This window comes from Phoca vitulina, unplaced genomic scaffold (assembly GCF_004348235.1).
Source record: "Phoca vitulina isolate PV1807 unplaced genomic scaffold, GSC_HSeal_1.0 scaffold9, whole genome shotgun sequence".
Classification (NCBI taxonomy): domain Eukaryota; kingdom Metazoa; phylum Chordata; class Mammalia; order Carnivora; family Phocidae; genus Phoca; species Phoca vitulina.
The window spans coordinates 59,383,878-59,411,406 of NW_022589712.1; positions in this window are offsets into that span (position 1 = coordinate 59,383,878).

The following is a 27,529-nucleotide window of genomic DNA, read 5'->3' on the forward strand; positions in this document are numbered from 1 at the left end:
TTTCTACTTAGCTGGAGAAATTTTAGTCATCCTTCAACGTGGAATTCAAATGTCACCTCCTTAGTGCCAATTCCTTGACTCCCCAGGGGTTATCAATCACCTTTAAAACCATGATTGTGATAGTATGTGTATGCCCACTAGGATCCTATTGCATTTTTATAATAACCATATGACTCTACATCTCCCATAATTGTGAATTTCTTGAGGAGATAAAATTTTATTCATCATTGTTTGCCAAAAGCCTATCACACAGTAGGCAATCAGCTAACATATGTTAAGTTTCTACAATGACCTTTGTGTCATCTGATTTGGCCAGAAAGTACAGTTAACTATTCTGATGAAAAGAAAAATGTATAGACTCTATATAAATGGCCACTTTTAAGAGTATACAACAAAACACACTTATCACCTGAGTTGCACGAACGTGATCTCATTGTCCTTTGATAATTCACACAGCATTTACTGTGCTCAGGGTCGTCATTAAAAATGTCAGTTGCTGCCGTGTAGAATATGTGCAGACATGCCAGTTCATCCAAATCTCTGGTTGATAAAGGATCAGATAAACCACCTGTCTATTTGTTCTACCCTCTACAAGGCAGCATTTAAGTATCCACTTTGACATCTGTTAGGGTTACTCATGAGCTGTTTATCTGTGTGCTACTCCAATCCTTGTTTCTAAGCATCAAGACTGGATGCCTGAAGATTCTTACTTCTCTTTCTCACTCTCGATGTTCACCCTCCAGTACACATATGCACATGCACATACACACACACACATCTCATCATATTTTAATATCCATATTTAGTTGTGTAGTCACTCATCACATAGAAATGAAAGTGAAATGAGCCAAGCAAGCGTCCCCCCATAGTACTCAGCTTATGTAGTTTTAAAAAATCTAATGTTTTATTCAAGCCCTGTCTCCCTGGTAATTCTCCTCAGAAGATGTTAATGTATATCCAATTACTAAGGCCAACTACACAGACAGTAGACCAATAATCTAATTTGGGGCTCAATAAAGTATAGCAAAGTACAGGATTCAAACTTTCAGATTTTTCTCATTCTTTTTTTTTTAAGACTTTAGAAAGAGAGAGAGAGCACAAGAGGGGGAGGGTCAGAGGGAGAAGCAGACTCCCTGCTGAGCGGAGAGCCCAATGCAGGGGCTCGATGTGGGATTTGATGTGGGGTGCTCAGTGTGGGGCTCGATCCCGGGACTCTGGGATCATGACCTGAGCTGAAGGCAGACGCTTAACTGACTGAGCCACCCAGGTGCCCCTGATTTTTCTCATTCTTGATTTGACTTCCAAGGAAAGGAGAAAAGTTTGTAATTATAATGCAAAATTGTAATAAAAAATTGGGACATATAAGCCTTCTGACTTCAAAAACAGAGCCCTACTCTGCCAGATATTTAGTAACTACTGAGGATAACATTTTCTATAATTACACAAACAGCTCTGACTATTCAGAAAAAAGATGATCCACCCTTAGCATGCCACAATTACAGAATACTTGGGCCCCAAAGCACCAAGAATCAACCTTATGAATTTATAAGTTGGTGATAAACATTTGATATTAATTATTGATTTAGTAACAGTCCACAAATATGAATTTCTTTACAGGGGACATATAAATTAGAATTGCCACATTTGGCAAATAAGAACACAGACACCTAGTTAAGTTTGAGATAAACAACAAATAATTTCTAGTATAAGCATGTCCCACGCTATATTTCATCTGGAAATCCCAATATAAATCTACTAAAGAGGCAATTTATAAGTTTTGTGGCAGAGAAGGAAAAAAAAATTCCTCACATCTGGCTTTACTCAAATCTAACACTCATTCCTAAAAATAGGAATGGAGATAGAATGGAAGTAAATCTATTTAGAAGTTTGTACTTTTTAAGGTCTAGAGAGGTTCAACCATTTAGTAATATGTTTACTTTCCCTAGTCACAGCATGACAAACCTAAATATGGCTCATAAAGAGCTACTGTGTGGTCATTTTATACCCAGAAGTTCTCCAAAGACTGAATCTCCCAAATTCAGCCCCACAATCCCCTCATGCAAATGTGTTGAGTTGTTTATTGCCTGTTCCAAGCATCAGGGCTCACTGGATACGGGTGGTAAATGAATTAAGAAGTATATGACGGGGCATGTGGGTGCCTCAGTCAGTTAAGTGCCAGACTCTTGATTTTAGCTCAGGTCATGATCTTGGGTTGTGAGATTGAACCCCAAGTCAGGTTCCACACTAGTCGTGGAGCCTGCTTGGGATTCTCTTTCTTCCTCTTCTCCGCCTCTGCTCACGCTCTCTCTTAATTAATTAAGTAAAAAATAAAAAGAAGTATGTGAATTACTTTGTGAATAGTAAATTGACACTCCCTTATGGAGTAACTTTATAATAAAAATGGATAGCTTCTTTCAGGGTGGGCACTGAGTAGCATGGGACATTTTCTTGATATATTTAGACCTCCACAAGAAACATTCAAATGTTCAGCTTCTCCCAGTCACACTTGAGTGGTTCATCCATTAACCAAGACCTGCTAGTACACTGACAAGTCATTTTCCCACTTTGTTCTAATGACACAGAACACCAGGGAAGAGCTAGTCACCAACAAAGGATGCTTCAGCAGTGATTTGATATCAGTTTTGGGGACTTTGCAGTCACAAACCCCCATGGTCTCCACCTGTGGTGTTGCACTGGACATGAACAACTTAAGACCAGTGATCCACCATATATCATTGAACTCAAGATACTGTCAACAGTAAGACACAGCAATACTTACATTCCACTAAGAAAGAAACAAATGTGGATTCTAAACTATGACACAATGCTTTCTTGAGACTTGGGTTTTTATACTTATTGAAAGGTCTCATACACTTCTTCAGACATAGATTATTTTTACAAGCAGTTATTGTTTTTGTGCATACATAAGAAGAAAAATAAGCAAAATAATTTGATTAAGATACTCCTAAAATATTTCTGTATTTAGAATTTGACTCATCTGAACAGACCTACCTCTAACATTGTAGGGCCCAGGAAAATAAAGGCCCAAATTCCATATTCTTAATAGTTAGAAGTTATAAATTCAACTACACCCACAGTCTGGACCCTGTTTCCACCTATGCTCCCAAGGAATTACTATCATTATTGCAGAAGCTCAAGGAGCCCTTCCTGTCCCTTACTCGGTTTACCTATTGCAAAGCAGAGGAGTTGCTAAGCTAAGCAGGGCAGAAGAAGGGTAGAAGCTAGGTGGTGACTGGACTTATCAGAACCAGGTCAGTTTCCCAGGAACTGGAAAGAACAACTTCCCCTTACCCATCTCATTTTTCTGACTCAGAATTCCAGTAGCTCTAGTACCTCCCCAAACTATGCCACACAGTAAAGGGGAGGAAGAGCGTACTGTTATTCTGGGATCCAGCTCTGCCAACTGGAAGCAAAGCAGCCACTCTTTCTCTGGTTTCCACAGGAAGTCCATAATCTTTTTAACCACCCCTACTCCATTTCCTCTAGAAAGTTTGGGGGCACCAACCATAATTCCCAAATGCTCAACTTTCCAAAAACTTCTCACAGAATGTAAAAGAAATAAAGCATGTTTGTGTTTCAACGTGTGCAAAATATAAGCCCTCTAAAGGGCAGGACCTAGAGCAGAGCACCTCTAGCTGGGTTGATGAACAGTACGTCTGAACCACCTTTTTACCCAGAGTCAGAGGTATGCTGTTTTCCACTGAATATCATCCTCTGTGCTTTAAAACCATTGATGATGAGCATCTCTTTAAAAGTTTTACCAGGATTTTTTTCTAAGCTACTAATCACTAATAAGTGTTTTCAGATTATTAAGCAAAAGATAAAATGTTGACACATTATTTTTAGTATGTTTGCCCCTTTTGAAGTTGGTAGGTAAATACACCGTATGATTAAATCTTAATAGTTCTGCTTGTAGTCATGAAATAAATATCTAGAAAGTTCCTACAAGTAAAACATTTCTTAATGCTTAAAAAATTCTAGTTATATATTTTTCCTTATCATATATTCTTCAACTGGCAAAGTCTTGAGAAAAGAAATTGAGTAAAATGTGATCACTGTATAATTTTCCCATCCTCACTTACAACTAATGGTAAAGAAAGGTTGTTGTTTTAGGGGATAATAAATTATTATTATTATTATCCAGCAATATAAGAAGTTAAATTTAAGAAGAGCTTACTGTTTGTTGATGGTAAAATTATCCAGATTCACTTTTCAAAGTCTCATCATTTTTTTTCCTTATATCTTCCCTAGGTATGAGGTATAGGGAAATTGTCCTTTCAAAATAAAAATAGCCTTGCTTAAACTGTCCTTTTTTGTTTGTTTGTTTTTAGCTCCAAATTATTGGTAGAGGTATAACTATCCATTAACGGAACTAGATTCAAAGAGTTCCCTTGAGTGCTATATAATTCATAAAGTTCCAATTACTTTCTACATAACAATGAAAGATAATGGAAGGTAGGCTGAATCCAGGTTTTGGTATAATACCCACTCCTATTTAAAAAGAAAATACCAGGAAATTGAGACAGTTATGCAGGTAGCTATAGTAAATGTTTTCCTAATCTGCACAAAAAAATCATAGAAGAGTTATTATTTCAATAGGAAATTCTACATGTATATAGGACTGATGTCCTTTTACGAAAACTGAGAAGATGAGCAACTAACTCATTTATTCATGGAGTTGCCACCATTCAGGGGGAGAAAAAAATAAATTTTAATTACAGTGAAAATTTTTAGTATATGTATATCCCAAACATTTTATGGGACATACTCATACTAAAAATCATTATTTATCTGAAAATCAAATTTAACTGCAGATCCTGTATTTTACCTGGTGATCACAACAACTCTCTGAGGTTGGTTTTATCATCCCCAACTATAATTAGGGAAGTCGAGTCTCAGAGAATTTAAGCAGATCAAGGTCACACAGCTGGGAGGGAGCAGAATCTACGTGAGAATCCAAAGCCCGTGCTGCAACCCTACATTCTGTCTATGTACTAACTGAAATTACATTTTGTATATTTAGCATACATATAAGCAGAATTTTACATGCTTTACAAAAATTAGTTCAGTTAGTTCTCATTACAAACCTATAGGGTAAGTACTGTTATGATTCCCTTTTTATAGATGAGAAATCTGAGGCACAATGAAATTAAGCAATGTCCCAGGTCACATAACTAGTAAGGAGTAGAACCTAGTTTCAAACCCAGGAAATCCGGCTCCAGACCCTGCCCGCTTCACTCCATTCATCACTCTGCGTGTAGCCTGTAATTACTGTCTTATTTCCAAATTTTGAGTTAACTAAGGATGTACAAAGATGGACACTGAAACAAGCCTTAGAAATGGTTTTCAAGTACAATTAGCAAAACTTAGTTATAAGAAAAAAATTATCCTCCAGGTGATATAAGACATCAATGACATGAGTAGGATAGAAATATTATATTTGAATTTAAAATGGTAAATATCAAGAAATATTATGTTTAAACATAGCTATTTAAGTAAATATGAAGACATTGAGCGATTTTAAAAGTTTCTTAATGTAATAGATTTTGAAGATGATTGAGTTTCATATGATTCCTCAAGCAAAGCTTACTTAATGGAAAATACTCTCCACAAGGTCATGATTCCCCATTGGCAATAGTGTGAAGTAAGTGACATATCTGCGATGCCCAGCCCCCTTCCTGTTTTTGCTCCAGACACAGCCTCAGTTACCTCCAGTACAATCATTAATCCTGCTCACCACCTCCATCACTCTCAGAGCTCCCTCTTAGTCTTTCCTAAATCAGGCTTACTCTGTTCATCCTTTATGGAACATAGGTATCTTAATAAAAGCTTGCAGGAATAATGCCTTAACTCCCAAAAGAGCTTAATTTTAACATCAATAATTTTAGGCATAAAGGCAAGTTGTTTGAAAAGAAAGTTGTGGATTAGTCCACCTTTCCAACCAGTCAAATCACAGCCTTTATGTGATGTATCAGTTAAAATTAGATTCAGCTGTATACAACATAATGAAAAGGTAACAATAGCTTAAACAAGAGGGAATTTTATTGCATTTTCACCTAAATGAAGTCCAGAGACAGAAAGCCAGGGCTGGCTTAGCAGCTCCACCATGACATCAGAAGTCTAGTTTCCAGTCTTTACATTCAATCATCTTCTGTGCATGGCTTCCAAGTTCAAGGGCACCTCCAGGACCAAAATAGTTGCTAGAGATCCAACCTTTTGTCTGTGTTCTAGGCCAGTACCTACCCTTTCAAGGTCTTTGAAGTCCTACATGCTTCCACTTATATTTCTTTTTTTTTTTTTGTATTTCATAATTTTTTATTATGAATAAGTGAACATAATCTAAATACCTGCATAAAGATGAGTAATTCAGTGGCTTCCACTTATATTTCATTACCTGGAGCAAAAAGAGAGTTTGGGAAATATAACCTTTTACCTGACCACAGTCTTCAAGGTTATGTTACGAAGGGGGAGGGGGAAAATGGATAATAGGAGACAATTACTGGTCCTTGTGGAGTGGAATCAATTATTTCACTTCGCAGTGGAGGTAGCCTTCCTATGACAATCAGAAATCTAAGATCAACTAGAAATGTCATGTGTCCCCTCAAATCCAGATAGCTCCTGGGCTTTGAAGTCCTCAAATCTCAATGCTATAAGATGGTCATTGAATAAAAACACATCCCTTTAGATTTTGTTTTGGGAATATGTGAATGTGTTTATGTATGTAATGAAATATGATCTTAGCTTACATTATCTACAGAAGTATTACTTGACAGTGACAATAGTTAAACGTCGAAATAGAATTTCTCAGAGAATCCATAAGAGGCCATTCTTGAGAGATGGTTAAACATAAAACAGATATTCATCATGGGGGAAAGGATTGGGAAGGGAGTATAGGACTAATTGGGGTAGGGACATGACTTGGCAAAGTTCTTAACTTTGATTTTATATGTAGTGTCCAAGTGTATAATTGACATTTTTTTTAAATAAGCTTTTTACAATATCAGATAATCTATGCTCAAAATCTGACACAAAGACATTTATGATAATTAATCATGGTATTTTAAAACCCAGGCTCTTTGGTTTAGATCTGCTAAAACTTGGGAGAATTCTGCTTGACTTATATCATGATATTGGAATCTCAATACAAATCTATATGCTTAATATGCTTAATGTAAAATGAGCATCGGGTTGCTCTTATTTTAAGGGTTTTTTTAAAAAAAATTTACTTATTTGAAAGAGAGAGAGAACACACGAGCAGTGGGGAGGAATAGAGGGAGAGGGAAAGCAGACTCCCCGCTAAGCAGGGAGTCCAATGTGGGGCTTGATCCCAGGACCCTGGGATCATGACCTGAGCCAAAGACAGATGCTTAACCGACTGAGCCACCCATGCACCCTTATTTTAAAGGTTTTAAATAATTGTATTTCAACCTTGGTTTCAGTTTCCTACCAACCGCTCCTTTCTCCAACCATACTCTGATGGTGATTGACATCACGAAGGTCCAGCCACCTAAGAACAGTTTTCGATAACACTTTCTTGAATTAATTATGCATATTGCTCAAAATAGGTTCAGAAGGCACTTACTGAAGCAGAATTAAATCAGAAAGGAATGTGATGATCACAAAAACTGCTTATTTTTTGTATAATAGACAATTATCAGCATTTTCAGAATGAATAATAAATTGAGACAAGCACAATTAAAATGACCTATTTCTGCCAAATTTATCAGTTTATGAAATTTAATGTATAAATGTCAAGTCAACTGAATGTATGAAAATGACACATTTTATACTCATGAAGAGAGTTGGTAGGCAGTATCTTTATTTTTTCTGCCAACACATTATTCTAGTTGGTGCTAACTCTAGGCCCTCTGAGAAAATGCAAATTAAAAAAAGATATATGGTCTTACCCTTCAGGAGATCTGCAATTTGCTGATGCCAAAAATATAAACATTAAAGAAATGCAAACATAAAAGCCATAAGTATTTATTTAGATCCAACTCATTTTGTTTTCAGGAAATCTAAATATAATACAATATAATTTTTGAAAGAATGTATCCATTTGGATTTGCAATTTTGTATGTTATTTTTCATAATGTTATCATGAACATACTCAATTTCATTGAATTTTATCTTAGTTTTAACATATACCTTTATTACTTGAAATCATTCTGTTCTTAGTTTATTATACTTTTTCACATCATTAGACAGAATCTTATTTCTTCCAGGTATTCATATTCATTCAATATATATTTTTTTACCCTACTGTGTGCAAGGCACTGTTCTAAGGACAAACATTAATTAGGTGTTACTTTCTGTCCTGTCCCATACGTAAAGGTCTTCCCAATTGCTGAATCATCAATCATCAAACCCCAGGAAATTTTTGAGTCACTCATTTTCTCACTTCTTTCCATTCTTCAGTCTTTTCTATGGCTTCAAATTTTGCCTCTAAAAAAATGACCTCTGAGTCTTTTCCTCATCCCCCTGATGTCTTACCTGAATTTTATTCTCATGTTATCAAACACATATCAAACACTTCCATTTAGATACCCTTCTTTAAGCTGATCTTCTTCCAGAAATCCTTGACATCCTATGGATCCATCCTTGATTATCATTCTCCCTCTGCCCTCAGGCAGAGCCCTTCCACCAGATTTTATGCATTACTCAGTAGGAACACTCTGGTCTACTAAGAGAGCTTTTCCTCTGCACATCTCATAAGCCATGCTCACACTATCTCCTCTCTTCCTTTATTCCTTTTGCTCTGCAAATGTTTATTGGGCACCAGTTATGGGTCAAGCACTCTTCTAAGTGCATGGATAAAAAACAAAAACAGAAAACAAAAAACACAACTGTCTGCATGGAGCAACATTCTAGTAGGTTCTGATACTGTCCTGGTTGAATTAGTAATAATAATAGCTAACATTAACTGAATGAATGGTTATGTGCCAGACACTGTGCTAATCTTTTTATATTCATTCAACAAATATTTATTGAGTGCTTAGACTATTCCAGAATATCCTAGGTGCTTCATATATAACAGTGAACAAAATATATCCTACTGCTGGGAAAGAGACACTAAACATTGACCAAAATAAATTAGCAATTATAGAATATGTTAGAAGGTGACCATTATGGGAACAAAAAAAGAGTAGAACAGGATAAGCAAGAACAGGAGCCTCTGCAATTTTAGATATGGTGGTCAGGGTAATTCTCATTTGAAAAGGTAACATTTAAGCAAAGACATCAAGGAAATGAGGAAGTTAACCCTGTTGATCTCGGAGAAGAACCTATAAGGAAGAGGGAACGGTCCATAAAAATATCCTAAGAAGATAGCATACCTGGCATGTTCGAGAACAGCAAAGAAGCTGAGTGTCTGCTGTAGAAGGCGCAAAATGTAGAAAGAGTAAAGGAGGTCACAGGAATAAGGTGGACCTTTTCAGCCAGTGTAAGGATTTCAACTTGGACTCTAAGTGAAATAGGTAACCATGGAAGGTTTGGAACAAAACTAGGATGTGTCTTAGGATTTTAAAAGATCATTCCAACTGCAATGTTGGGAATTGAGCATAAAGGGGCAAGGATTAAAGGGAGAAGATCAGTGAGGAAACTATTAAAAAAGATCCAGGAAGAGATGATAGCATAGCACCACTGTACATCAGGGGAAGTTTTACTGGATGAAAAAAACCCAGAGCCTTAGCAAGCAGAAGTAACTTGTCCTTGTTTAGGCTGCCTCTAGACACTGAGCTCTTTAACTACTCTGTCTCCCTCCTGCCTCCCACTGAGATCGCTTTGAGCTCAAAAGGATCTCATGAAGTCAGTATGAATGGTGCCTGGAAAATGGCAGATCATTTCATGAGGTAAGCCTTCAAACTGTTAAAGGAAAAACTGCTTCTTTAGCCAAATTACAAGTTCTGCCCATCATTCAAAGCCCACTATCAAGTTCCAAGAGCTACTCTGGCTCTTACTTGAAATCCTGTTGCATTATATTTGGTGCTACATATTCTCTCATATCTCTGTAAGTTTTTATGATTCCTCAATGGTATTGTGAATCCTTGAGGGCAGGAAACAGGATCACATCAATATCTCCAACATTGCCTGGAATAAAATAGGGATATTGATATTTTAAAATATTGACTGATTGATTTTCATCAGCATCCCATTTTGAAAGTGTTCTGCAAATAATGCAAATGTAAAATTATTTTTAAAAGGCTCATATGGAAGGGAAAGAAGATAAATGGTCTGTACTTTATATATAAACCCTGACATTAATAATATATGATAGATAAGGAATTTATTATGAAAGTAAAATTGCTCATATTTATATAGTACACTACTGATTACTTAGTCATTTCACACAAATTACTTATTTTGATCATTGTAGTGTCCATGATTTTATTCTCACATTGATACTTTTTGAAAAGACCAAAATTATCAAATAATGCTTGATTAAAGATGCATAATGTATCAAGGGAAAAATCAATCCAAAATTAAATTTAAATTCTGTGCACTGTACCTTAGGATTTCTATTTTATAAGAACCACTAAAAAGTGGAAAAAATGATTAATTAAGAGTACATTCTGGTGACTTGAAAGTAGTGTGGGTTCTATGGTAAATACTTCTACTTCTCTCAAATATGTTCCACACATAGATCCACACATACTCCTTCTCACAGGTGAATTAAGCACATACTTAAAGCTGACCTCTCTGTCCTCTTTTAGCACCTTGCCATTTGATGTGGGTTTTAAATGTCATCTCCTCACATATCCTTTTTTTCTCAACCACACAAAGACCATTAATCATGCTCATCTGTATGCAACGTTGCACAGAGTCATATTAACTACGATGCATGCCTATAACTCCCATCCCTCTCAGATAGAATTACCACATTTGGGTTCTCAACCCTTCTTCAGATTTTCACCATTCATTCCTTCCATGGAATTCTAAATACTTTAATACAGCTTCCTCTTTATTATCTGTGCTAATGGCACACCAGGGTAAGTGAGAGTCACAGAAAACTTGTAACCTCAATTTAGCCTTTGAACCTCCCCCTTTACCGCCCTTTACATGAGTTGCTAATGAGCAGTGAAGTTGACAGATTGAAATATCACCTCTTTCTGCCCTCTGATATAAGTGTTAATGAAAATGAATATGACAAGGGGCTGATAGGACATTAAGCAAAGAAAAGTAAGGGCCTGCCTGACCTATATGACAGTCAACTCTTCTTCATAATTGAGTTTATTTTAGCTATTTCTTTTACAAATTATCCTGTGAGTTGGGGTTGCATATTATACTCTTCTTATTTCTGATTTTGTGACCAAGTAAGTCACTGAGTACTTCCAACTCATGGGTTTTCTATATAGTCAGGTTGGTCAACTAAAATATTCATGGCAATTTCATAACTCAAAACTATAGGACATAGTTTTCCATTTCAGATTTGCTCTCTTTCAATTTCTCATTAAGAAACCCATAAAAAGGCAGAAAAGGATTATATGGCATAACAGAAAATCATGACTCAAAGCCATCTTGTTGCCAGGAAATGAGAATATTTTCTACCCCTGCATCATCAATGGAGCAGACTTCAGAATCCCACATGGTAGCTCGTGCATATTTTGCTTCCATAAATGGAACATATCTACCAAGCTGAAAAAGACTAAAGGGAAGGTTTGTACCCTCATAATTTTCTACTCCTTCAGAGACCCAGAGGCTATAGCAACAGGAAACTCAGCAGCTATCCTTCAAGACAGATGCTGTTGGAAAGAACACCCCTTCCAACACTATTTTTCTACTTCTCTTCAGAAACTAATTTCTAGAGGCCAACATGATGTGGGAAACAAAGGCAGAAGAAAAATTATTAAATTTCCTTACTACCTAGAGCCCACTGGCAAGTCCTTGCAACAGGCAGAATGACATTCCTCTAGGGACTCAACTGCCTCCATGTTAATACTTTGCTAAGGGCAAAAGGCAATTCTAGTCGGACTCCCCTCCCCCAATCCTGTAAGTCTACTTTAACGTTTAAGAATTCCTTTGGAAACTTCCTTTATCTCTAAACCCTCTAAGATACATGTTGGCAATCATCCCCCAAGCGTATGGCCCACCGATATACATCTGAAGGGTCTCATGACTAAGGTTTTATTAGACAGTAATAAATGACCTTTTCCCAACAATAGCTAGCCCTCTCAAGGTCCTGGAAACCTTGCTTCCAAAATTCCTTAGAGACTTATGCTATCCCTAACCCCCTCCCAACTTGAAAATATATAATGGGACACTCCTCATGACCCCATTGCAGCTCCTTCTGCCCACGGGTCCTGTACCCGTGCTTTAATAAAATCACCTTTTTGCACCAAAGACGTCTCAAGAATTCTTTCTTGGCTGTCGGTTTCAAACCCTAATAATATCTTTCCCACATCAAACACACTTCGAAATGAGAGGTAAAGAGAGGTAGCAATGCTACATTACACAGCATTTGACTTGTTAAAGTCATAGCAACAACAAACTACAGAAACAAGAAGAGCCTGACAATGGCATATACTGAGAAGGAAAATGATAGTGCCCCTCTCTGGGAAAAATGCCACTAAAGCCAAAGAGCCACCCTAGAAAGATGCCTGCTAGAGAAACTTTAACACATCAACCTGTCTTCCAGTTGAAGATCTGAGGATATGTTTTACCAAAGCCCAAGGAGTCAAGGAGGCAGGAGAAGCGTCATCCACTCACCCGGCCTATTGGCAAATATGAAGATTAGAGAGATCTCATATCATTCCAGTGTGGGTAAGTAGAAAGAAAATAACATGGAATCCTGAAAATGTAGAAGAGTAAGAGAGATGGAAGATCATCCTGAAAGTCTAGAGTAAAAGCATACTTTTCAAAATAATTAATGACAGTAACTAGAAGGTTTTTTTAAGATTATTAATTATGAATTATCAATAAGGTATAAAATTTTATGATTTCTCTGAAACAGGATGAGAAAGTCATGTAAAAAAGAACATGTAGATAAAATGACAATCCAATAAGTTATGAAGATAATATGCTGAAATGAAAAGAGATCTGAGTGAGATAAAGAAGGATTAAAAAATAACTAAATAAAAATAAAAGGAATGGAAAATGCAAAATGAGAAAGATGATAGTAAGAAGAGCAGACAAGACAGATCCAGTCCCCAAGGGATAGATATTCCTAAGGAAGAATTTAAGGTGGTTGAAAACAACATAACAATGAAGATATAATTAAGGAAAGTATCTCTGAAACCGAAAAAAAAAAATTAGCTAAGCATGTCAATTGAAATGTTTCCTTTTATTCCCTGAAAAATTACTAGACCTATATTTATGTACATGTATTACTTTATTTTATAAACTTATTATATATTTATTATATAGCTATATTTATATATTTAAATATTATACATTTATATTATATATAAATAAATATATAAAATATTTCAAATATACAGAAAAACTAAGCCACTTGCATCTTTTCTTCATTTTCTATATTTAAAAGATGTTATGAAATGTTTATTTATATCTTTCAAATTTTACCTAAAAGTCAGTTGTATCTTTAAATGACAGCTTTCTTTGAAAATTATATATTCTAATAAGTCCATCGCCCACAGACGGGAACCTATTGTCTTGTCTATACAAAGGTGTGTTCATACTGAGTAATGGCAAGAGTTAAATTGCTTGGTGTATTCGATAGTGGGAATTGAGTTTCTGGGGCATTCTAAGTGGGAGAAGTAAAGAAATTAATGGCATAGAGAGAAGAATGATGTAAGGGGAGATGGAATTGAGGGTCTAGGGAAACAGGATGCTAAAGAAAGTCAGCTAGTGACAGATTCCCAGGATCTTTAAGAATGGGGTGTTATTGTACTCCCCCCAAATGAGCAAATATTTATCAAAAACATGAACAAGAATGTTTATAGTGCTTTATCCGTAATAGTCCCAAAGGAAACTACCCAAATGCCCATCAGCAATAGAATAGATAAGTAAAATGTGTTTTACTCACATGAGGGAATACTACAAATACTTAAATACAAATACAAAAATGATAGTAAACTACAACTTCAAGTGACAACATGGATGAATCTCGTAAGTGTAAATTTGAGCAAAAAAAGCCAATACAGAAGCATGCTTTACTGTATGATTCCTTCTATATAAAGGTTAAAATAAGTAAAACTAATTTTGGCATTAAAAGTCAGGATAGTGATTATTCTTGGGGGGATTTTGACTAGACGGGGACACAGTCAGGGAATTTTGGAATGCTGGTAGCATGCTATGTCCTGATCTGGGTACCAGTTACAACTGTGTTAGGTGTGTGAAAAGCTGTTGAGTTTTACAATTGTGATTTATACTTTTTTTTTTTTCTGAGTATGTGTTATCTAACAAAAAAGGAGGGGCACTTGGGTAGCTCAGTTTGTTAGGTGTCCGACTCTTGATTTTGGCTCAGGTCATGATCTCAGGGTTTTGAGATCAGAGTCCCATGTCAGGCTCTGAGCTGAGAATATAGCCTGCTTAACATTCTCTCTCTCCTTCTCCCTAGGAAAAATATGGGGACGTTTGTGCTGTGGGGGATCCTTTTGCTGCCTCAAGAACTCTGGTAAAAGTGTACTATACCTGAACCACACTGGGAGGAAATCAAGGCTGTATGTTCGCCACGTATCTATATTATGAATGAAAGGGGTATGTATGTTTTGGTTATAAAATATACCTGCAAATCCCTTATTCACTCACCTTTCCTTACAAGCCTTCTCTATCAGATAGTCCGTTCCTGCTTTTTCTCCTTTTTGACATCTATTTCCTCCTACATCCTCGGAAATATGGCTTCCATCTCAGCTGCTTTACCAAAATGACTGGTACCGAATTTCTTAAAAAATCTAATGGTCTTTCCTCTATCCTTTTTTTTTTTTTCACCCAATAGAGAAATATGCATTGAGGAGCAACCATGTGTAGGCCACTGTTCTAAGAGTTAGCAGTATGGAAGTGAATAAAACAGACCCAAATTCCTGGCCCTGTGATGCCTGTATTTTCTATTTTTGATAAATTTGGCGAATGATCATTCTCTCTTAACAACCATTATCAGATACCATACCGGCGCCTTACTACAGCTCCAAATCTCACCGTAGACACTAACTCCTGACTGCTAACTCTTGGGTGTTACGAGCCCTTTAATTTTTCTCTGATGTTCTCCCTTGGAGAGTTCACTTTTACACAAAGCTTCAACACCGGCCTATTTATTAGGGCTTACGGATCCATCTCTCTGGCCCTGACTGTGCACCCAGCCTAAGGCCCCATTTCCATTTCCATGATAACACCATTGGCATCCCCACTTCTCACTTCAATAGCACATGTGCATGATCGAATTCCTCTTCTCATTCTCCTCAAGTTCCTCATGCTTTTCAATAAAAATACCATTTTCCATGTCATCTAAACTAAAAACTTGGGATCAATTTTTAGTTTTTCTTCACTTACTACATTTGATTTGTTCTTAAATCCAATTTGTTTTTACTGAGTATGTCTAAAAGAGTACAGTAGTTCAATGCTTTATTTCCACATGACTGCAATAAATTGGATCTGTTTTCTAATTTCTTTCCAGCTTCCAGGACACCCTGCTTACCATAGTTTGGATAACTTCCCAAGACCCTGCTTTCATGGTCAGACCCCAGTGCCCACATAAGCTGGGTCCCAGCCCTGATCTCAGATAGGAAGGAGTATCCGGGGCTAAGGACACTATCGAAGGCTGTGTGGGACAAGAAAATGAAGATATTGCACAAGAAGACAGAAATCTGGATGTCAGAAGAAAGCAGGTGACTGTTATATTTTCCAATTCTTCATTTATTACATTTCTTATATTTTTTTAGTTAAAGGCTAACCAAATTCAACACCTAATGAATTTGTAGAATATGAAAATTTATATGTACAGAGGGCATAAAGAAAACCTGTTTAGTGGAAACACTACTAACATGTTCTTTTATGCTTCTGTTTGAGTTTTGGCTATTACAAAACAGAAACATAGAATTTTCCACTTCTGAACCTTTAACGAGGATGTCACAAAATTCACCGACAGAAAAGATCCATTTGCAAGAAAGCATCAACAGTAAGCATTGACAGCTGCTGGACAGGAGCAGCCCACAAGGCAAACAGGGACTCCGCAATGAGGCAGCATCTTGGAGGAGCAATTACTAAGGAAATGGATGTTGCTGTCATTGCAAGAAAGAAGGAAAATGCTAATGTTTTTCCTCTGAACTAACATTTTCTTTCCAAGACCATGAAGTTGTGCCTACTTAGCATAGTTGGTTTTATCACATCTTATATTTTTAAAAAAATCAGGAAGATCATATGTATTTCGGAAAGTAAAAGTCAACATAAAGAACTTGGTGGAAAATTCTCTAATTCTTCAATAAGATTTGTGGCACATAATTTTTAAGCTATTTTTAAAATCCCAAGGCATTTTTGGACATATAATATCTAATTTGTGGTGCCCTTTCTTTATCCACGGGGGTAATTGATATTTTTTAAAGAAAATTCTCTACATTTTGAGCTGCTATAGGTTTGCTCCATTTAATAGGCTTCCTTTTCCTAATACTGACCAGCTCAGAACTATTGCCTATAAAAATGCATAGCCTTCCCCAGTTAACTATGGTTAGTTTTATTTTTTATTGTAGTAAAACACACATAGCATAAAACATACCATTTTAACCATTTTTAAGTGTAAAGTTCAGTGAACATTAGGGCATTTACGTTGTTGCGCAGCTATCACCACCATCTATCTCCAGAACTTTTACATTTCCTCCAACCGAAATTCTGTCTCCATTGAACACTAACTCCCCATTCCTCCTCCCCCCAAGCCTTGGCAACCACAGTTCTGCTTTCTGTCCCTGTGAATTTGACTATCCCGGGTACCTCATATAAGTGGAATCATACAATATTTGTCCTTTTGAGACTGGCTTATTCATTTAGCGTATTGCCTTCAAGATTCCTCCATCTTGTAGTGTATATCAAAATGTCCTTCCTTATTAAGGCAAAATAATATTCCAGTATATGGATATACCACATTTTGTTTATCCATACAGTAATGGACACGTGGGTTGTTTCCACCTTTTGGCTATTGTGAATAATGTTGCTGTGAACATGGATGTACAAATATATATTCGATTTCCTGCTTTCGCTTCTTTTGCCTATATATCCGGAAGTGAAATTGCTGGATCATATCATAATTTATGTTTATTCTTTGAGGAATCACCACACAGCTTTCCACAGTAGCTGTACCACTTTACATGCCCAGCAACAACACAAAAGCGTTCCAATTTCTCTACACCTTTGCCAACACTTGTCATTTTATGGTTTGTTTTTAATAGCCATCCTAATTGGTATGAATTGGTTAGTCTTGTATTTGTTTTGAACAAGAGGAAGAATGCTGCGCCCGAGCTAGATTAAAGTGGGGCTTTAAGGGAAGCTAAAACATTGCTGGACTAAATTAACCACATAACCTAATTTCTTCATGCCCCAACTTATATAAAACAGACCAATTGAAAATTAGCTGGTATCTTGAGTTAAAGGAGGGGAGGTGGAACTGAACTTTCTCTGGTGAAATTGGGCAAGTCATAGGCTGCAATTAAAGCTATGACCCCAAAGTTGAGACTCTCAGTACTCAGTCTGATATTGGTTGAAGTCAATAGCTGCAATTACTTGAAATTCTGAAACCAAATAATATATTACATAAAGCTGTTTACTGGCAATTTATTGTAATTTATTGTATAAACTAAAATTTAAAACTTTTGCTACCCTTCCTTGGAAGTTTTCTGGTTTTCACACACACACACACACACACACACACACACACACACATAATAGGTTAAGAGCTACAGAAATATAGGAATGTTTTTACACACACAGAAGCCAGAAAAAATAAGTTTTAGACATGAATGGGATTTGAAAATGACTTTATAACTAAAATCACAGACTACATTATGTCATTTAGAGTCAAGAAACAGATGGCACACTTAAACTGGTAGAATTTCATAGACGGGTTATCTACAAAGTTGTGAGCAGGGTCTAGGGAAGCCAACAAGGGATTATGCCATTGAGTGAGCCCTTACCACTCCTAGACCTACAAGGGCAATGGAAGAGAGTAGTTTTCAGGGAAGGATGAAGCCGATCTGCAGCAACCCAGCGGGGAGGGACCTAGGAGAATTTCTACCCCAATCTTTCCTCCTGGCCTCCCATTGCCTGCTGATACTTAACAGTTGTCTGAATCCATTGGAAGCCAGAGGACAAAGGAGCCCCTGAATGCAGGCGTACAGCCTCCTGTAACAAAGAGCAAGATGAAGAGTGGTGTGTGGATACAGAGGAGCAAACATATAAGTCAATCAGAGAAAGACATGTATCATACGATCTCACTGATATGAGGAATTCTTAATCTCAGGAAACAAACTGAGGGTTGCTGGAGTGGTGGGGGGTAGGATGGTTGGGGTAGCTGGGTGATAGACATTGGGGAGGGTATGTGCTATGGTGAGCGCTGTGAATTGTGTAAGACTGATGAGTCACAGACCTGTACCTCTGAAACAAATAATACATTTTATGTTAAAAAAAAAAGAAGAAGAAGATAGCAGGAAGGGAAAAATGAAGGGGGGAAATTGGAGGGGGAGACGAACCATGAGAGACGATGGACTCTGAGAAACAAACTGAGGGTTCTAGAGGGGAGGGGGGTGGGGGATGGGTCAGACTGGTGATGGGTATTAAAGAGGGCATGTATTGAGTGGAGCACTGGGTGTTATATGCAAACAATGAATCATGGAACACTACATCAAAAACTAATGATGTAATGTATGGTGATTAACATAACATAATAAAATTAAATTTAAAAAAAAGAATATTTAGCAGACTAGCCTCTATCTTCAGAGACTGGGACTAACACCATCCAGTTATGAGTAACAGAAATACTAAGAAGAAATACTATTCTAAATATATATTTTAAAGTATATATTTAAGATATATATTTATATTCAGTGAGTATATATTAAATATATTTTATATTCACTGACTATAATGAATCTTGAATTTTCAATGTTAAAGAGATACATAACTTTAATTAATTCAAAATCAATTTTTCCTCCCTTCAGTAAACCAATATGAAACCAATACTAAAAATATCAGATAGAACGGGGGTCAATTATCATTCTGCCTGGGGCTCACATCTGCCAAAATCCAGTTCTTGTTCATTATCTGACATCCAATGTCTTCAAAACTATTGTTTCATATTTTGCTCAGTTTTATAGTTGTTTCAGGTGTGAGAGTCAATCTGGTCTCTATTCCTACATCTTGATCAGAGATAGAAGCCCTTGCCATCGTTAAATGCTACATACAAAGCAGTTTTATTTTTGGTTTAAAAGTTTGTAAAACAAAATCATATCTTTAAAGTAAAATATAATACAAATTAATTTTCCCATTTGTATTTAAAAATACAGAACATAAGTGCCAGTAACCATTATTATTTAACTTACTTAATTTCATTTTTATATAAATGTGAAACATTAACTTGATAAGTACAAGAAAATTATGCTTATCCTGTTCCCAATATTTTTAAATGTTCCATTCAAATAGTTATTTCTAAACCCCGTGGAGATAAGGGTGTTGAAACAGGTGTCTCTGGGTCCTTGTGCCTGAACACAGCCTTCACTATAGCAATGCCACTTTTCATTTATCTTGAAGGTAAGATGTCATTTGGTTTTGGATGCCTGCTTCCACCACCAGTAAAAATTAGAGCTCTCATAGTCTCTTTCAAGGGTGTTAGAGTTGCTTGCTACAACTATAAGCAAAGAACAGCTTCAAAAAATGCCAACTAATAACATGAATTCACCAGCAATCAGCAATTGAAACATTCCATGTATCTTCTCTTCCCTAAGATTCCAGTGTGTTCTTGGACTTAGAAATTTCACATGTGTTCTGTCCTTGGTAAATGCCAGATGTGTTTAATGGTAATATGATATTCAAGGATAAGAGATCTTCAGGCAAACCCTGGTTCTTACTGATACTTAACTACCTGTTCTTTTCAATAAACATGGAATGTGCTGTATGGATATCAGAACAGTGTCTATAACCAAAATTCTTTATTTGTGTCTGTTGTGATCTTAAGGACTTCACTTCTTACTTGAAAGTTCAGAGGTAATCAGGGCTTTACTGGGAAAATCCATTTATTAGCCAATAAATAGCATTAGGATGAAACTATTGGAGATGATTGAAAATAGGATATTATAAATATTTTTTTCTCATTCTACTAAATTTCTGCTTTTTATGTTGGTGGAATCATAGACATTGAAACAATATTCAGTTATGCAATAAACACTGGCTAATGGATGGAGGGATCTCTTCCTCCATGACTACTGAAAGAATGAATAATAAAACTCAAGTTGTTCAACTCTTTAAAATGGGGTCTGCTTGGGGCACCTGGGTGGCTCAGTTGGTTAAGCATCTGCCTTCAGCTCAGGTCATGATCTTGGGGTCCTGGGATCAAGCCCTGCATCGGGCTCCCTGCTCAGTGAGGAGCCTGCTTCCCCCCTCTCTCTCTCTGCCCCCCCCTCCACTCACTCTCTCTCCCTGTCTCTTTCTTTCTCAAATAAATAAAATCTTTAAAATGGGGTCTGCTTAATATCCTTATCTCCTTATACTCTAGACTTATTTTTGCATATATAATAAAATCTGTATTTTACCTTTGGGTAGAGTAGGTTACTAGCTCACAAAATAAGAAAACAAGAAAGCAAAATGAAAATTAATAATGTGTTTTGAAATTCAATTAAGTGGTATTTGCTGGATGCTTTTAAAAAAGCATATGGAGATATAAATTATTTTTCTGAAAAAAAAATGATTTTGGTATCTACCAACCAGGGTATCTCATCTGATAAATTTCTACCAGAACTTCTTCCTCGCTGGAACAGACCAGGCGCTCTGGACACATGACATGTGTTCTGCCTTCTGCCCCACATTCCCTGTCTCTCCCTCTACTCCCAGAGCCTCGCTAAGGACTTCCCAGTCTCAAGAGAACTGAGATGACACATCCCTCCTCCCTGCTGAATGGGCTTGTGCCCCTGCTTGTCTTCTTCCTATGCTCCCTTTCCCTCTCTTCAATACTACAGTCAAATACAGGATTTTCAAAATCCTCTCCCAACACCCCATCCACTAACCTCTTCACAAGTGCGTCACCCACTACTGGAGTCAATTACCACCCATAAGCAGCTAATCCCTCCAGAAGGTTTCAGTTTTCCATGATATATGCAGATTTTCCCTGCAGAAAGGAGCTCACCCAAATTCACCACAGTTGAAATCAATTCAGAAGCATGCAAATGGGACCAGAACTCAAGTGTTGGGGAAGCTCTGCTTTCTGCAACTCCCAGTTCATCAAACCAGGTCTCTTGAGGACAGGAGTTAGTGCTCAGTGATATCTGCTGCACTATGCTTTTTTTCAAATAACATGGAGAACCTTTTTTTAAATTAATCTCTTCTACGTGAACACTTTGGCTTTATTTTACCTGGCATTTCCAGGCTCTAGTGACTTAATTCAACAGATTATTAGTTAGCGTCTGTAGAGTATATCCACTTTATTTTTTACAGTAGTACATTTTTTTGCCATCATCAGAATTAATACTCTTCCTTAATCTAGTCAAGATAACAATTCCAATTTTAAATTGTTGGCTGTTAATGGCTCATTAAACTTTTCACAAAAGTTGTAATAGCCCGGCATGTGTCTTTGTTCCCAAGGACACCTTTGGCACGGCCCACACTCTCTCCAGCCTGATTTGCCTCCCAGTTTATAGGTGGTTCATAGGTGGAGCTGAGATTGGTTCAAGTCAGCCTGACCTCAGAGTTTCCACGCCCACATACCACCTCTGTGGCAGATACACTGCCTTGCCCTTTCTGTATGTTCAGTCGATGTCTGCAAACTAAACTAAAGGAGATCTAAAAGTTTCTATCATAAAGTAAAATGCAGAATTAGACAATATGCAGAAATTTATCAAAGCGATAGGTAGAAATGTCTAACATGTACAACATGCTTATCTTTTAGGATACTAGAAAATAATGCCTTACTACTTAAGGAAGGGAGTGGGTAAACTTGAGAATATAATTTCTATTATGATGATATATAAATTCAAGACACTTTTTGGAAAAAATATGAAAAGGTACCTTAATGAATATTGAGCTTTTTACTCTGTGCTTTTCTGAAACTGTGACTCATCTATAAAACATTATTCTGTAAATATAAATTTTTATCCTCTTAGCATATAGGAAGGGTTTTCAAATGTACCCAACTCGGCTCAAATGGTTTATATGTAGTTTTCTTTAATTAACATATAATGTATTATTTGTTTCAGAGGTACAGGTCTATGATTCATCAGTCTTACACAATTCACAGCGCTCACCATAGCACATACCCTCCCCAATGTAGTTTTTTATATACACCTAGCCCTGCCTAAATGATTTCTAGGTGATAAATGTTTCAGATCTCAAAAAGCCATTAGTAAAAATAACCTGTTGACATTGTGATTGATATTAACAAACTCTACGGTTATAAATAATTAAATGATATTATTAAAGTTAAAACCACAGATCTGATTATTATAGGTTATACTGGTAAAACTCCCCATACTGCCTGGAGTAAATAGGTGGCCTGTACCTTCAGCACAGCCCCAGCAGACCACAGGCAGACAGTGTGACCAGCAGAGTGGCTGGGGACCACAGGCACACTCTGATCTCCACAGTTGCATCTGACTCTGACTCTGGTCCATCCCCTTAGATCCTCCATTCCCATAGTGGCTCTCTCTCCATCACCAGCCACTGGTATTCCCAGGATGCCCTTCCTAAGTATACGGTATATTGGAGTCAACATGCATGTTTCTGAAACAAGTAGGTTTTAAGAAACACTTGTTAACATAATTAATTCAGATTTTCTAGAGCAGTGATGGTCCTTTGGGGCCACTCTCTTCCCAATTCATATTGTTTCAGCTCAGCACAGAGGAACCCCATTCCACAGCCTTGTAGAACCTAGGGAGTTCTCCCTCCATTCCTCTCCCCCACTCCCCTCCTGCAGGTCTCACCTGCTCCTCCTCCTTCCTCACTTGCCTCATGTTTTCCCAGAGAAATCACTATCTATTATGCCCCAGACCTGAATTATAACATCATCGATGAGAAATTTCCAACCAAAACATTTATTTGCCATCATATAAAACAGGGTGACCATTTCTTGATGTTTTTACACATTGCTGAATGCCATCTTGTGTTTCTACTCTTTTCTTTTAAAGATTTATTTATTTATTTGAGGGAGCGAGAACACGCACATGTGGGGGGAGGGGGTGTGCAGAGAAAGCAGACTCTGTGCTCAACTTGGAGCCCCACTTAGAGCCCAACATGGGGCTCAATCTCAGGACCCTGAGATCAGGACCTGAGCCCAAACCAAGAGCAGACGCTCAACGGACTGCACCAGCCAGGCACCCTGGGTTTCTACTCTTTACCCAAGGGGTGCCTCCTAACAGAGTAATAGGTGAGTAGATCAGGAAGACTTTTGAGAGTGCGTTCAGATACACCTAGCCCTTCATAAGAACTTAGGACCTCTTTGCTTGACTGAAAAATAATTATGAATTTTTAAAAATTCTCCTAAATTTCAGAATCCTCATTCGAAGGATGAATATTTCGTAAATTCTCTTTGTTGGATATTCTTTTGTTATAAAAAAAAAAGTACCCAGGATATTTCAAATCACCTTTTTAATGATATATTATTAACTTTATCCCCCCACACCAAAGTGAGGTAAGAATCTACTCTTCTTGGAAACTAATTAAAATATAAAAAGGTTGATATTGTCATAGTAATAAAAATCCTGTTGCTGAGCACTTAGACTTTCCCACATCATTTTATGGTATCCAGGTCCAATTTAGATGTAATTGTGCAATGTGACCCAAGACAAGATTGAACTAGAACCAGATATTTATGAACAGATTAAAGTCTCAAAGTTTATTCCTAAGACTTTTTGCTCAAAAAATACAAGCTTCCACTAACCCCACCTGTTGGGCAGAGCTGACCCACTTCTACTATGGTAGGCAACTTTCTTCATATCTGTGAAATTTCATAAATGGGAAGTTTTAAGTCTAGGAGCTTCCTTAATAAAGAGAAAGTATTTTACATTGCCTACTGCCATCATCAAATCTGAGCTCATCAGAGAAAACCAATCATCAGTATTCTGTGGACTAACCTGACTTTTAAAACTCCAATAGTGAATAGAGACAGAGTTTCAGACTAAATGTCCATTCACATGTGGCCTTTTTTGAAAAGTATAACCAAGGACACCACCACCTTGTTTTTGAATTTACTCTCAAACAGAGCCACAAATGAAGTTAGAGTCACAGAAATAGTTGAAGTGTTATCAGCCATCTTTCAATTCACAGATGTGTAAACAGAGGCTCAGGGAAACAAGGCCCGGATGCCAGATCATCTAGGAAGTAGATGGTGGGACTCTCAGTCCAGGGCTCCTACAATGTGATGTCCTCTTCCTATCATGTAAGAGTAATGAGGAGAGAGTCAGGAGATTTAAAGTGCTTTTTGCTAGCTTGTTAGCCAAACCTTTGATTAACCTAAATCATAGTACTGAAGTCTGGTACATAAAGGATTTCACTTCAGTTATTTTAGAAATCAAAATAAATGGTAGGAATATTTAAATTGAAAATCCAGACTAAGCAGTATCTCTCAGTTCCACTATAAAGGAAAGATCTGAATGTTGGAAATTCTAGATTCCCAGGCAACCTACTTTCTTTTGCATGACATTAGCCCTTTTCCTAAATGACATTTCATCTGACCATTGTGAGCACCTCACTCCCAGGTTTGTCAACTACAAATTATAGTATAAATCCTCCATGGTATAAGACACAGTACATTCTGAATTAAGGCCTTCTTCATGAAACCTGCTCCCATTAATATCTATTCTGTCTCAACTCCATGTGTGAGTAACAACAAAAAGAAAGGCCAGGAGATTGAAAGGGAAATAGAGCTGAACAGTTACATTATTTGGCTTTCCTTTACTTCCATGGTTTACAAAAAATGTGGCCGTGCTGTATCTTATATTTGCCTCTTTTCACAACTGAAGTGTTCCTTCACTTCATAATCCACTTTCCTACACTGCATCGGTCTTTATCCTTTGTTTCCTTTGACAACAACATACCCCAGAGGAGAAGGATCAAGAATGCCCTAGAGGAAAAGGGTCAAGAACTCCTCAGAATTGAAGTGAGATCAGCCACAAGCCATTCTGAATCCTCCTCCATAACAGGCTAGAGAAAGAGAAGAGAAACTACCCAAAAAGATGGAAGGCAGAAGGTGTTTAAGAAGCTCTTGTGTATATTAGGTGTGAGGGGTTCAATGGGTGGCACATTCTGACCTTCTCAAGGCAGACGACAGAGTCTAAGGGGTGCCCATCTAGTCAGTTGAGCAAAGCAGCAGGGCAGTAGCTGTAAAGTTTCCTGAGGCAGCAGCTGTGCTAAGACGAGCTTGTAGCAGCCTCACGGCTCATAATGATCCAATGATTTGGCAGTTAGGGTCCAAATTCCAGCCAGAGGTTAGGATAAAGAAGACATTTCCAGCCCAGAAGTGAGAACCAACCAGGTAGTAGGCAGGATCAGACTTGGGCCTGGGCCTTAGAAAATCCCAGGGACACCATTCAAATTATATTCTATGCAACTGAGCTCATCCCAGCCAAACTCAGGTTGAACCTAATGAAGAATAAAAGGAACTGGACAAGCATAGAAGGCCATGACATGGTCTGATTTCTGTTTGAAAAGATCACTCTGTCTAGAGTATAAAGAAAGTAGCCATTAGGAATCTTTGTAAGAGACCCAAAAAATGGGGGGCGGAGCAAGATGGCAGAGGAGTAGGAGACCTGGATTTCCTCTCCTCTCAGGAATTCAGCTGGATAGGGATCAAACCAATCTGAACACCTACGAACTCAACAGGAGATCGAAGAAAAGAAGAGCAACAACTCTCTGAACAGAAAAGCTACCACTTTCTGGAAGGTAGGGCGTGTGGAGAAGTGAATCCGAGGCGATATTCGGGAGGATAGACGGCGGGGGAGGGGGCCTCCGTCGACCGCTTCTGGCAAGTGATAGAGCGGCGGAGCACAAATCGGAACTTTTAGAAGTCTGCTCCGCTGAGGGACGTCACTCCGGTGGCTAAGTGGGGGGTGGAATCCTCGTGGGACAGTGTGGTCTCAGGACCCTCGGGGTCACAGAAAGACCAGGGGTGCCTGAGTGCGGCAGAGCTCCCAGGTATCGGAGCAGGGAAGCCGGCTGCAGAGACGGAGCCCAGGCGCGGGCTCTCAGCTCGGGGTTGCCATAAACCGTGATCGGCGGCACAGTTGGGCCACTGCTCCTCCAGCAGGGACCCAACAAGCGGCAGATCCGGGGAGACTCACCTTCTTCCCCCGGGAGGAGCGGCGTGGGAGCGCACTGCAGGGATCTGCTGGGTTTGGAGACTCCACACGGGGTCGGGTGCCAGAGATAGAAACGCACGGTCACAGGCCGGGTGAGCACAGAGTGTGGCCGGAGACTGGGGAGACGGGAGTGACTGGCGGCTTTTCTCCGGGGGCGCACTGAGGAGCGGGACCCCGAGTTCTCGGCTCCTCTGAGGCGGAGATTGGGAGGCCGCCATTTTCACTCTCGGCCTCCAAAGCTGTACGGAAAGCTTGCAGGGAACAAAAGCTCCCGAGAGCAAACCCGAGCAGATTACTAAGCCTGACCGGCAAGGGCGGGGCAATTCCACCTCCGGCAAAGACTTTTGGAAACCATGGCAACAGGCCCCTCCCCCAGAAGATCAGCGAGAACAGCCAGCCAAGACCAACTTTACCAATCAGTGAGAACGGCAGAACTCCAGCGCTAGGGGAATAACGCACATAGAATTCATGGCTTTTTTACCATGATTCTTTAGTCTTTCAAAGTTAATTATTTTTTTTAACTGTCTTTTTTTTTTTTTTGAATTTTTCTTTTTCCCTTTTTCAGTCAACATCTTATCAATCCCTTTTTTAAAAAAAACATTTTTATTTTTCATTTTTAGAGTCATATTCTATCCCTTCATAGTAGTTACCCGTATTTTTGGCATATATATATAAGTTGTTCTCTCTTTAAAATTTTGAGATAGTTTCTTCTAACAGATCAAAATATACCCTAAATCTCTATTGTATGGTTTTTTTCTACTCCCCTGCCTGATCACATTCTCTCCCCTTTTTCTTTCTCTTTTTTTTAACTCCTCTTCTTTCTTTTTTCAAACAACTTCTTATCAATTCCTTTTATAAAATTTTTTATAATTTCCATCTTTACGGTCATATTCCATCCCTTCATCATATCAACCCTTATTTTTGTACATATATAAGTTTCTCTTTCTTTAAAATTTTGGGAGGCACTTTCTTCTAACAGACCAAATACACCCAAAATCTAGTGTGGCACTAATCTATATACCAGCCTGATCATATTTGATCACATTCTGTTTTTTTGTTTTGTTTTGTTCTGT